The following is a 12,287-nucleotide window of genomic DNA, read 5'->3' as shown; positions in this document are numbered from 1 at the left end:
ACCAATTTTTATTGGTTTAGTAATTATACTGTTTTTAAGTTTTGCTTGTTTTTGTACTGTGGATGTTTTATTGCATTGTTTTATAGAGGCATTGTAAGGCTGCAAGAATTTCCTTAATTGTGGTAGGCACAAGTTTCATAAATAAATAACAGTTCCCCACCCTAGATTCTAGGAGTATATGCAGAGAAGGGGGATATACATTTAGATGGTAGGTGTCATGCGTACTGATGGTGAGCAGGAGGGGGCCTCTATCCAGGGAGGAAAATGCATGTGTAGTACTGAGGAATTAAGCAGCCATTCAAAGAGACACAGATCAGACCCGCCTTGACTTTCGGGGTTTATCTGTCTGGGTTTTCCCATGCTTCTTCAGTTAGTTAGGATTTTCTGTCTTACATAGCAGTAATAAACACTAGAGACCTATTCCTCGTCTCAGCGTGATTCCTGACTGTTAGGACAGAAAATCCTAACAAACTGAAGAAGCGTGGGAAAAACCGAGACAGATAAACCCCAAAAGTCAAGGCGGGTCTGATCTGTGTCTCTTTGAATGGCTGCTTAATTCCTCAGTACTATGCATGAGTTTTCCCCCCTGGATAGGGGCCCCCTCCTGCTCGCCATCAGTACTCATGACAGTAGGCCATTGAAATATTCCTTCCAGGATTCACCTCTATAGATAGCATCCTTTAATGTGACTGGACCTCAGGCCACAACATGGGAACCAACAGGATCCCACAGCTCTGAGACCCTCTCATTAAATTTAAGAACATTTATTGTGGCCAATATTTATCCTCATAACAACATATGTGCTGTTAGTATCTTTATTATTAATAAGTATAACATGATATATATAATTTTCATGAATAATACAAATGGCGCTGGAATTACAAATGTGAGGTTTCCCTTTGCTCTAACAGATGTGGAAGTAGGCACAGCAGATCCCACAGATCCCTTCAGAAGCACCATATTCAGACAGCGATCCTGGCCCCCACCCCCGCTTCGAGCTCTTTGAAATGCAAGAGACTCCTTTATTTCATGAAGGCCTGTCAACCTTCCCACAATATGGGAATGCCAATGCTAGAAAGGCCTGTAGGCCCAGTTGCCTGCTTGAAACAATGAAAAGTTCCTCCTGCTCTTATGTACTCTGTGTGGTTTTATTTTGTCATCCATAGGCAGAAGAGTTCCAGGTCAGAAGAGTGCAAGGATTCTGCATTAGCCACATTCCTCTATGGAACTCTTCTGCACCAGCAGTATAGCACCAAGCAAAAACAGAGGCTCACTTCTAAGTGGCTGGTTAACTTGACTGCTGGGCTTGAAGGAATCACAGTTCTCAACACTTGAACCTGTGGGAAATGCTATTGAAAGGAATAAATACAAGTTACTGAACAGCAGGGGATAAAACATTGCATTTAACTCTCCTAACACCAACTCTCATTAATTACACTTCATTCCTCCTGCCCTCCCCCCCAACATACCCGCTGCAAGGTAGGTAATAATTAATGACATCGCACAGATGGGCTGTGTGGGAGGCTCTGAGAGCTTAAGGTGGCTTCCTGAAGGTTACACAGCCAACCCACCCTCCCATCTCCCAAACCAGACCACCAAGGACTGTGACCAAGCCTCTCAGTTTCCGGGCTGTTGGATTAATTGTAGGATTTCTTTCCCCCCAACCATTAGGATAACAGCCAGCGCTGAGTGGGTTAAAGGCAGCTTATCAAATTAAGCATTAAACTAAGTGGAGAGAAAGCACGGATAAGAGTTTGTACAAAACCATTCAAATTGCAAGTGTGGGTTACAGTAATTGCTAAATTATAGTGTGGCTGCTTCATTGCACACAACCCTGACCTCCCCCCCAACTTTAATAATAGGCAGGGGCTGACTCTGGCAGACAAAACCCAGGGAGTCCTAAGCTATAGTCTGACACTCTTATTATGATGATTATGATGATTATTACAACTACATTAGCACCTAGAGGACCTAGCCAAGGACTATTGTGCTGGGAACAGCACAGTTACAAATAATAAAAATGTTAAATCTGACAATTTAAGTAGTCACGCAAGATGGAAGGACTGAAGAACTGTGATCTGAAAGTAGCTTGTCCTGGAGCACTGCTGTCAATGTTGGTCTCTGAGAATAAGGGTCAAGTGGCAAGCAAAGTGGAGCTACCTCGATACACATTTTATGACCAGTTCATGAACTGTGTATTGAGGTAGGTCGATGGAATTGCAGCAGTCCTAAACTCCTCTGTATGCCCATCATTTGACAGGTCTAAAAACCTGCATGTGTAAATCGACCACCAGCTATTGTGTTCTCCTACTCATACCTTCTTAAACAGAACATTTGTTAATGTTCACATGTTCAGTGACTGGATGACATATGTTAGTCAAGGTTAATGACATCCTTGCGCTCAATCTGCCCAACATATCCCACAGAAAAGCCTTCGCCAACCTGAAGCTCTCTGAGGTTCAGTTTCATTGGTGATGCTGGCTGGAAGTTAAGGGATTTGACATCTAACACATCTGGAGGTCCCCAACTTGGCAAAGGCTACCTTAAAAGTACCATATACAATGTGTGTTATCATAAAGTATATGATCTACTGCAAGGGAAAAGATTTCATTCTCAGAGGGCCCTGTGATACCAGAAGGCAGTTTAGAGTTGGAGATTTATTGATGGTTTGTTGGCAGGTCTAATTTCAGTGGTGTTCACCATCAGTCGGAACTAGTATGAAAAGTTACATCCAGGGAGGCAAACCTAAAAATAGTCCAAATGCTCTGAACTTTTAGACTGGGTTCACATAACCTGATAAGTAATGGTTTGTTTTAGCCATAGTTTGCTGAACAAACTACATATGGTTGGGCCATACACATAGTTTACAAACCATAATTGGGTGGGTTCATGTGCAAAGTTAAAACCAAACTACATTCCAATTTAGTGAATGTGTGAACCCAGTCGCTATGTAATAGGTGCCAGACATGGGCAAATCAGCTTCATTCAGTTGAACTGGAGATCAAGATCTGAACATGGAAGGATTCAATTAAATTTTGCAATTTGGGATTAGATAGCAAACTGAGTTGTTTCAATCTGCTTCAGGATTTGATTCAAATAAAGGATTCAGCCATATGCTATAGCGGGGAAGCACAGAAATGTTTGCAGCTGCTCCATTTTTGGCCAGTGTGAGCTGAAAATAGCAGCAATGGGGGATTCTTTAGAGGACATTAACCCTGCCAAGTTTCAGCAGGATACCTTCAAGGGCATCATCATAATACATTGTTGAAATATCCCCTCTGCATTTTTTTTAAAGGCAGAGATAGCAGGAATGAGGAAAACACAGTATTGCAGCTTTCAAATTGCCAGCAAAAAACCTAAATTCTGTTGAATCAATGCAGGAAGCATTTTACTCAAAGTTTAAAATAGTGTCTTTCAAAAACTGTTTTAAAATATAAGCTCTTTTTTTCCCCCTTGCTTTTCTGGGGTGTCAATCTTGGTGTTACATTCAATCATGGATGTCCACAGGGTATAGTCAAAAAAGTTGTACATAAAAGAGAGGCAATGGCACAGAAATAGACTGCCCTAGAAAAAGAAGCTGATACAACAAAAATGTCATTACTAACCTTTCCATCCCATTCTAAAAAACAAGTAAATGGCTAGCATCTGAAATGTTAGCCTGAGACTCATTCACTCATTGTAAAGCCTTAAACCCAATCCAAACATGCCAAATTTAAAATTACCATTTGACCCATGAGTGTCTATTGGATTGGTTCTCCTGGAGCCCATAATCATCATGCTGCAAGTTGAAGTCTTGTTGTGTTGGAAGGACCAGTGAAGAAGTATCAGAGATTGCAAAGTTAAGGCTTATGGCTGCCTTCAGTTAAAAGAACTGAGAACTGAGGAAGGAAATGAAGCCCAGCACAAGGTTAGCCTCACTGCCCCAAAGAGCTTTCACAGGGAGTGGGCTGAATGAGATGCTCAAATCTCATTGGCCAGCTGCTCATGTCCATTTCAGAGACCCCATCACACCAGTCAAGACTCTCCCCCCTGCATTCACCATATAAGGAAGTACTGGTGCAACAAGAAATACTGGCTTTATAACTCCCCAAATAGCAGAAATGTCATTGAAACAGCCATGTGCTTTGTGAAACACTGAAGTATTTCACAGTCCCCTGATTCAATTCACTGCATCAAATTGGGTCCCCCTCTCCAGTTCCTGGCTCTGTTTCAATGGGGCGAATTCAATCAATTCTTCATTGCATTGAAGTTTCCTGTCATACTCCCCCATCAAACGTTCTCAGAACACCTGATTGGATTCACATGCATGAGTAGAGTTAACACGTGTTAGGACTTGTGGGTCAGCAGAAGTGGGAGGGGGACATGCCAGGGGTGTGGAAGCATCTTGTTTGGACTATCTCTGGCATCCAAGGTCGATCGACAGAGCCATTGCAGACATTTGCACAGAACTGAATGGACTGGCAAGAAAAGGGGGTCTGCGTACTGAAGAAGTGGGAAGGGGTTGAATTCATTGGACTGTTTAACTTGGGAAAAGCGCGGGAACCTTTATTCGCTACTTTTTCACCGTACCGTGTACTACACTCCATTAAAGAGATTTCTAACCTAATCAATTGTGAATCAAATTTAATGGCAAGCTAGGTAACGCAGACATTACACTTCCCTTCAGAGCTTCACACCTTGTTGGTAAGACTGTCACTTACCTTCTTGGAGTGCTGAAGGACACTAACCAAAGGTTACATTCAAGGGTAACATTTTTATATTCATTTTCAAGGGGTTGACTGATTAGATTGTTGTAGCAAAATTTATCTTCTGGCTCTTGAACGGCTAGCCAGTGTATTATGCTTTAAACTTCCATGGGGTACAGGTTGACCTCATCTGATCACTGTTAGGTTTTTAATGAAAACAACGTTCCTGCTGTACTGTAACTAGATTGTCTGCAGCTATGGCCACTGTGGCAGGTGGCTATTCCACTGCAAATGGCAGTTATGGGGGGGGAAACAGCTACATCTCCCTGCCCCTTCCAAAGTCCGGTCATTCTCTCTCAGCCCACCCTACCTCAGAGGGTTGTTGTGGGGGAGACGGGAGGAGGTGGCCCTTACATGAGCTGCTTTTTGCTCCTGAAGGAAAGGAGTGGTATAAATCTAACAAATAAAGCAGGAAACAGAAAGTGCTGCTTTAATGGTTATTTATGCAAGTTTATTTCTGGTGGGAATGCATAGTTTCTGTTGAAAAAGTTTGGCAGATATTATCCCAAGAGGAGGTCATAGAATAATTTCTCTGTTGGTATTGCTAATAGTAAACTCCTTTGGAGCACAAAATTGGACCTCTACATTGCAGCATTATAAGATAAATGAGGTGAGAGGCTTTGTCTGCATATTAGTATAGTCTCCATTAAATCAAATTACCTTTTTCAGACATATGATAAGGGGAAAGAGGTGGATGCTATTTTAAACCAGTCTGCATTTTCGAAATGGCTGAGCCTGTGCATTGTAATAAGGGGGAAATGCCCAGCACACTACACATTCACTGTGAAAGGCCACCAATTTTACCTTAGAGAAGAGTGGTCAACAAGATATTGCTAAGTGATACTTCTCAGCATCCATTATGACTGCCCTATTTGGTGGGATTTTTTATTTTATTTATTTATCATATTTTTTTATCACCACCCATCTCCCCCATACAGGGATTGCTGGGAGTTGAAATTTAAGTAACCTGCACTGGAAACTGGATAGGCATTGTGTGGCCCTCTCTGTTCTCCTAGATATTTGATACCATCAGTCATGGATGGTGTTAGTGATGACTGAACCTACTTCTCGCTTGGGAGAGAGTGAGGATTCCAGCGTGGGGGAACCGGATTCCATGAGGCAAAGAAGGGAAAGGACCCTCACGCCAGAGTCGGAGGAGCTGTCGGAGACCTCAGACGCCAGCTCAGCTACTGCGAAAGCGGTAAAGTCCAAAGTGGTCAGGAAGGACGAGGGAACCCGGTCCGGAACGCCCCAGGCACCTGGGAAGCCAAAGTATCCGCTGTCCCCAGATGTGGCCATAAGGGTGAGGAGTGGGTCGGACATCTCCGAGGCCAGTGAGAAATCACAGAGATTGGAAGCCAGGGTAAAGTCTCTGGAAGACATGATGGCAAGGATGTCATTTGCGAGGGGCAGCCAGGATAGAGGAAGAAGGGAATATCGTTACAGACGGTTGTCTCCATCTGTTTCTCCTTCCCCCCCCCCCCCGAGCATGAGGAGGAAAGACCGGAGGAGGTACTGGGGGGGATCACCACCGCACAGTCCCCGGCGGGCGTCCCCGTCGTCCCCGCGGTGGGCCGAGGATGCCGGGAGGGGACGAAGCAGAGATCGGAGGAAGAGTCCCAAAGTCAGAGCTGTGAGTCCCCTCCCCCCTTGGGAGAAGAGGTCTCCAGAGCCCAGGAGGAGGGCCGGGAGGAAGGAGAGGAAGAGCAGCCCGCAAAGAGCCAGGTATAGGGATTTCAATGTCAAGTTTGATGGGGATCCCACAAAACTGTCCTTCTTCCTGACTAATGCAAAAAGCTATATGGAGGAGTTTGGGAGGCTGTTCCCTTCGGAGAGGGCAAAGATAAACGCTGTAGCTACCCAACTGGAGGGGAGGGCAGCTGACTGGTTTGTCCAGTTAACCGAGATGGACGCCCTGGAATTCGATGATTTCAGAGACTTTCTCTGGGCGCTAAAAATGCATTTTGCTGACCCGTTAGCAAAAGAAAAGGCTAAGGTGGCTTTGAGGGAACTGATCCAAGGATCAAAGTCCGTGGCAGATTATGCCCTAGAATCCCAAGCCCTAGCGGCCAAGGTGGATGATTGGTCGCCAACCACGCTAATAGAAATGTTCAAAGACGGAATGAGACCCGACTTACTGAGATGGGCGTTAGGAAGGGCAGATCCGCTCACCCTATATGACTGGATTCAACTAGCGGCGAATGTCGAGCAAGCCCAGGCTAGGTTCGCACAAACCAGGAGGGGTCCCAAGCAAACGGCCATGGCAAGGACGGCTAAACCACTGGCCACCACTGACAGAGCAGGACGTACGGGCTGGCAGGAGGAGAGGGAGAGCCGTCTTGTGAAAGGGCAATGCCTGCGATGTGGGAATGCCTCCCTCAGGTCCAACTTAGAGAATATTTTCCCCTTCGCCAGATGGATGGTATGGTAGGACTGGCCCATGGGTTTCAGTAGTTCTGGTTCTGTCAGACCACATGCAAGACAGATTATGATTCAATAACTGGGCTGTTGATGTGATGTCCCAAAGGGTTCCTCCTTGTCCTCTGTGCTGTTCAGCATCTATATGAAACCAATGGAAAGGTAATCTGGAAGTCTGGAGTTAGGGGTCATCAGTATTCTGATCACACCCAAACCTATTGTTTCTTACTATTTAGTAATCTGCACTCTTGAGTATCACCAAAGCTATACAAGAGTGAAAAAGCTTAAATTAAATCCCATCAAGGTGGGTGTGTTGTCAGTAAATAAGAAACTGAGCCCATGATTACACTCCTCCTGAAAAAGGGGGGTCTGAGAGTTCTCATTGTTTCTAAGCTCTTCCTGGAGCCATAGACATAGCTGTGAGGAGGAGCTCATCAAGGGAATTATGGCTAGTGTACCATGACCATTCTTGAGCAGACTGGATTTGGCAGCAGTTAGTTTCATGTTGCTTACCTTCTGTCTTGACTATGTGAAAGTATCGCCTATGGAGTACCCTTAAAAAGTGACCAGGAGTTGCAACTAACTGAAAATACAGCATCTAGTACAATGTCCATGGACCACAAGACACTATACTGATGGCCGGTTGCCCCTGGTCACAGTTTGTGATGTTATTATGAACCTTTACGGCTCTAAATGTCTGAGCAACTACTTCTCCTTTACAAATCTATTCTGGAGTGACCATCTTCAGAAAGGCCTTTCTGAAGACGCTTTTTGGTCAGAGGTTGACTGGACACAAGGGAGAGCATTTTCTCCACCACGTTCCCTGGTTACAGAATCGCCGTCTTCGGCGGTCGTTGCCCTGATTCTCTGAAGATAAAAAAGAATCGCTGTTAGCATTGTTTTAAATGTATATTCCAACCTTCTGGATTTTTTAAAAACGTGTGGATTGTTCAGAATATTTGCCTCAATAAAAACATGAGACACAAACTGTACAGCACTGAATTGAAGAATATTTGTCAAATAAAATAACAGCCTTGTACGCTGCCTTTATAGACCTGAAGGCAGCCTTTGATTCAGTTTCCAGAAATAGACTTCGGGAGGAGCTGGGAGCAACATCAATCAACCGCAGTCTTCTCCATCTAATTTGTGCCCTTCACACCAACACAACCCTTAAGATTAGGTGCAATAGGCAAGGGGCCCGCTCAAAGCTGATAAAACTCCAAAAGGGGGTGAAACAGGGCTGTATTTTGGCCCCTCTACTCTTCAACCTCTATATCAATAATTTGGTGAACCGCTTAAATAAGCCAGAATTCCACCCTCCCAATTAGGAGATTGCAGAATTGCTATGCTACTCTATGCAGATGATGCTCTAGTTCTACCCAGAACCCCCATAGAACTTAAAAGAGCTCTGAAATCTTTGGCTCTCTATTGCGACAGCCAGAAGCTGGAAACAAACTACCAGAAAACCAAAACAATGGCTTTCGCAAAAAGACCGAAGCGTGACACACGGAACGTCCGTGAACACAAAATAGAGCAAGTGTCCAGCTTCAAGTACCTAGGTATAGTTATTCACGCTACGGGTTTGAGGAAAGCTCACTGCAAGTATGCTGCAGCCATTGGACAACAATCGGCCAACACCATTTTAAAATTCTTCCAATATAAGGGGGGTTTCTATGTTCCAGCAGCACTTAAACTCTTTCGGGCCAAGTCATTAGCCCAACTTCTTTATGGGACTTTAGTAGGACCTTCCCGCTCATGTTTTACACCACTGGAAAAAGTACAAACTAAATTTATCAGAGCGTTCCTTCAGACACCTAGTTGTGTGTCAAACGCTCACCTACACCTTGAAACCGGCGTGGTTAGGGTTGTGTCTAAAGTGAGTTTAGCCTCTCTAATCCTCTGGCTAAAGTTTAAACTATATCCTAAGGGCCTCTTATTTTTCAAGATAACTTTCAATCATCATGGATGAAGGCCATTAATTCAAATATTTTAAAGCTAGGATACACTCCAGCTACTCTTCTAGAGATGGACTTCAATCAAGCAAATTTAGAGTTAAAACATAGGATAAAGGATATAGAGAGGCAAACAGGCATAGGGAAGGCACCACTTTTCCTGTCTCCTGAGCATAAAAAATATTCTGTTTCTGCCACTAGCTACTTCGAGCAACTCAAAATTCCCATCCATCGGAGAGCCTTCTCCTTAGCCCGCTGCCATGCTCTCCCATCTGCGGTATTGGAGGGCAAATATAAAAAAAATTCCATTGGTTGCAAGGCTTTGTCCATGTGACTCAGGGGCGGTCGAACCCACAGACCATGTCCTTCTGCACTGTGCCTTCTACAAAGACATCCGCATTAAATTCATTACACCACTGATTAGTAAACATCCTGGACACACAGATCCTGAGTATATGCAATTGCTGCTTATAGATGAAAATTCTACAGTTATGGTGCAGGTAGCCAGGTTCTGCGCTGCAGCAATGAAGGTCCGACACATCAAGAGAGGCCAACCTTCGTAACTGTCTTGTATATAATAGTAAACTTTTTATAATTTTATTTACATATGCAACATAGTCGTAGTTTTGTATGTTTTATATCTAATATACTTTGGAAAAAAATTATATTTTCTAATAGTTAAAATAGGCTACATCCTAGACCCTGCATGTAGAGATAGATAGAAAGTTAGTGTACTTTAACTGATTTTAGTATATACTTTTATTATTTGCCGTTAATATCTCAAGCATGACTATGTTTGTCTTACAGAACAACACTATTGTATTGGTCCATGACCGTAATAAAGATTTGATTGATTGAGACACAAATTGAATAAATAAAATTAGATTACATGATTTATTTGATGGATCTCATCTTTCACCAGATTCTGTTTTCTACACTAAAGCAGAAGTGGTTGAAATAGTGAATGTGGTTAGAAGAAACATACAACATCTGAAGACCCCTAAATGATTCAGATACAGCCATGCCTTAATGAGACATCGACTTTGGTTAATTTCATAGTTACAAATCTCTTGAACCTGCCTCAGGCTTCCCATTTGTTTAAGTTTGATTATTGGGAATAACTGCTATTTCAAAATGTAATCTCCCAACTTCTTACAGTCATTCCTTTGCTTTACCCAGATATACTTGTATTGAGGATATAATTCTGTTGATTGGAGCAAGATGAATCTGAGAAGAAGCTATTTCCAAGAACAAGAACATTTTGGGAAATGTTGATACACATGACTAATAAGTGAGCCCTGTGCTTTGTGTAAAAAGCTCTATAGAAGTTGAGCCAACCATTAAAAAAATATCTATTAACTATTAAGATAGGGCATGCCATCATCAAATATTAATGATAAATGGGGATGGAGGTAGGAAAAGGGAATGGGATTGAATGGAATTGTTTGTGCAATTTTAGTTGTAGTGATCTGCTGCCACACTAATAATGAGTAGATGCATTATTGATAGCAGTGTTTATTCTTATCAACCCAATAGAGCAAGTTAATATTTAATTCAAAATCTATACACACGTCATCCCACTCAACCTTTTCCAGTGTGGCACTCTTTTTCCTTTAAAAGTATTTTAGATGTGTCTGTCTGTCTGTCTGTCTATCACTACACTTATGCTTACACTTGCATCAACATGATTTGAACCTCAAATCTACCATGCCCTTGTTCATGTTGGTAGGAGAATGCTATGGGCACTCCCACACAAGGGTGTCACAGTGGAAGCATTCTCATCCACAGGCTAGCTGCCATGATGGTCCTGATGTCACAAAAGACTCATTCACCAGAAGGCCAAATCGAGCGAATGCGTTGTCCTAGTGTGTTCCCACTCTAGCTTACAATTGTAAACATTGTAAAAATTGTTGGTTTGTTTTCTGGGCAGATGGGCACGCCCACAAAGCACTGTGTTGAAACCATCCCGTCTTTATCTTCCAGGAGTGCAGGGTCCAGCAACATACAGCATGTGGAAATGATAGTGGAGGTTTTTTTTTTTTTTTTGGCAGAATTGCTCAGAACTCCTTGATTTAGCATCCTTGACATGCATCTGTTGAATCTGTACAGGATTCTAGCTGTCGTAAAGTTGGCTCAGAATTTCTGCTTTCCTACTCAAATGTCCATGTCTGATGGAGTTGGGAGTGTCTTAGAATCCACTCATATGGTTTTCTAGCCTGGAGATAACTAGGGGCAAAACAGCTTAATTGTTTAGCGACAGAGTCAGTTTTTTTTAAAAAAAATGTAACAATTCTTCTCAAATCCTCAATAATTAGGTAAAATAATTTCAGCAGGTCTAGCTTTTCTTTCCGCAGCTTTCCAAATACCCATCTTATATGCATCCAAGCTGTCTTCTCCAGCTTAGTGCTTTCCACTGGTTCTCCAGCTCTCACGTTCCCTAGGAAATATAATCCCAGCACGTCCAGGCAGCAGCAGTTTAGGGAAGGCTATTGGGACTTCGTTCTCCCTTACACAAGAGAGTTCTTCATGCAGAGGTAGGCCCAACACAGATCAGAATGGACCCTCCAATCTCAGTATTTTGAAGTAAATCAGCAAGGGGTTCCAACTGGATGGTAAAGCTTTGGGTGGTATCGTGGGCACCACACTGCCACTCCTGGTCTCTTTGTAGCCATTTAAAGATCGGAATTAGACTGCTGGGTCCCCTGATTTGTAATAACTCTGATGCAGATTTGTGGACTTATGTCCCCCAATTTCCAGAACCACCATTTTGGACCTAGCTCATTTACCAAAACTGGAGTTCTAGTGAAAATAAGTCAACCCCTCAGACTGGATCTACCATCTCCTGCCCTTAAATTTCAAGCCATCTTAAATGATAGTGCTGGTTTAACCAGATAACGTTTTGTGTCACTCCACCACATTGCAGTTTGACACCGTTTGCTTCTGATGGTGAGAATACTGCCTGATGGGTGCCTTTAAAAACTGAAACCCTGGATCCTAGATTGCTATTTCTAGTGAGGATTTATTGCAGTTTGGGATATGACTCCAAAGAAGTTATTAATCAGAGAGATGGAAGAGTCAAGTCCAGTTTATTGTCTGCAAGCAATAAAAGATAATCCTGAATACTGATGTCCTGGATAGTGATTAGGAGATAGAAAGATCTGGCAGGAGGCAG

This window comes from Candoia aspera, chromosome 2, assembly GCF_035149785.1.
Source record: "Candoia aspera isolate rCanAsp1 chromosome 2, rCanAsp1.hap2, whole genome shotgun sequence".
Classification (NCBI taxonomy): domain Eukaryota; kingdom Metazoa; phylum Chordata; class Lepidosauria; order Squamata; family Boidae; genus Candoia; species Candoia aspera.
Note: the sequence above shows the minus strand (reverse complement) of the source record.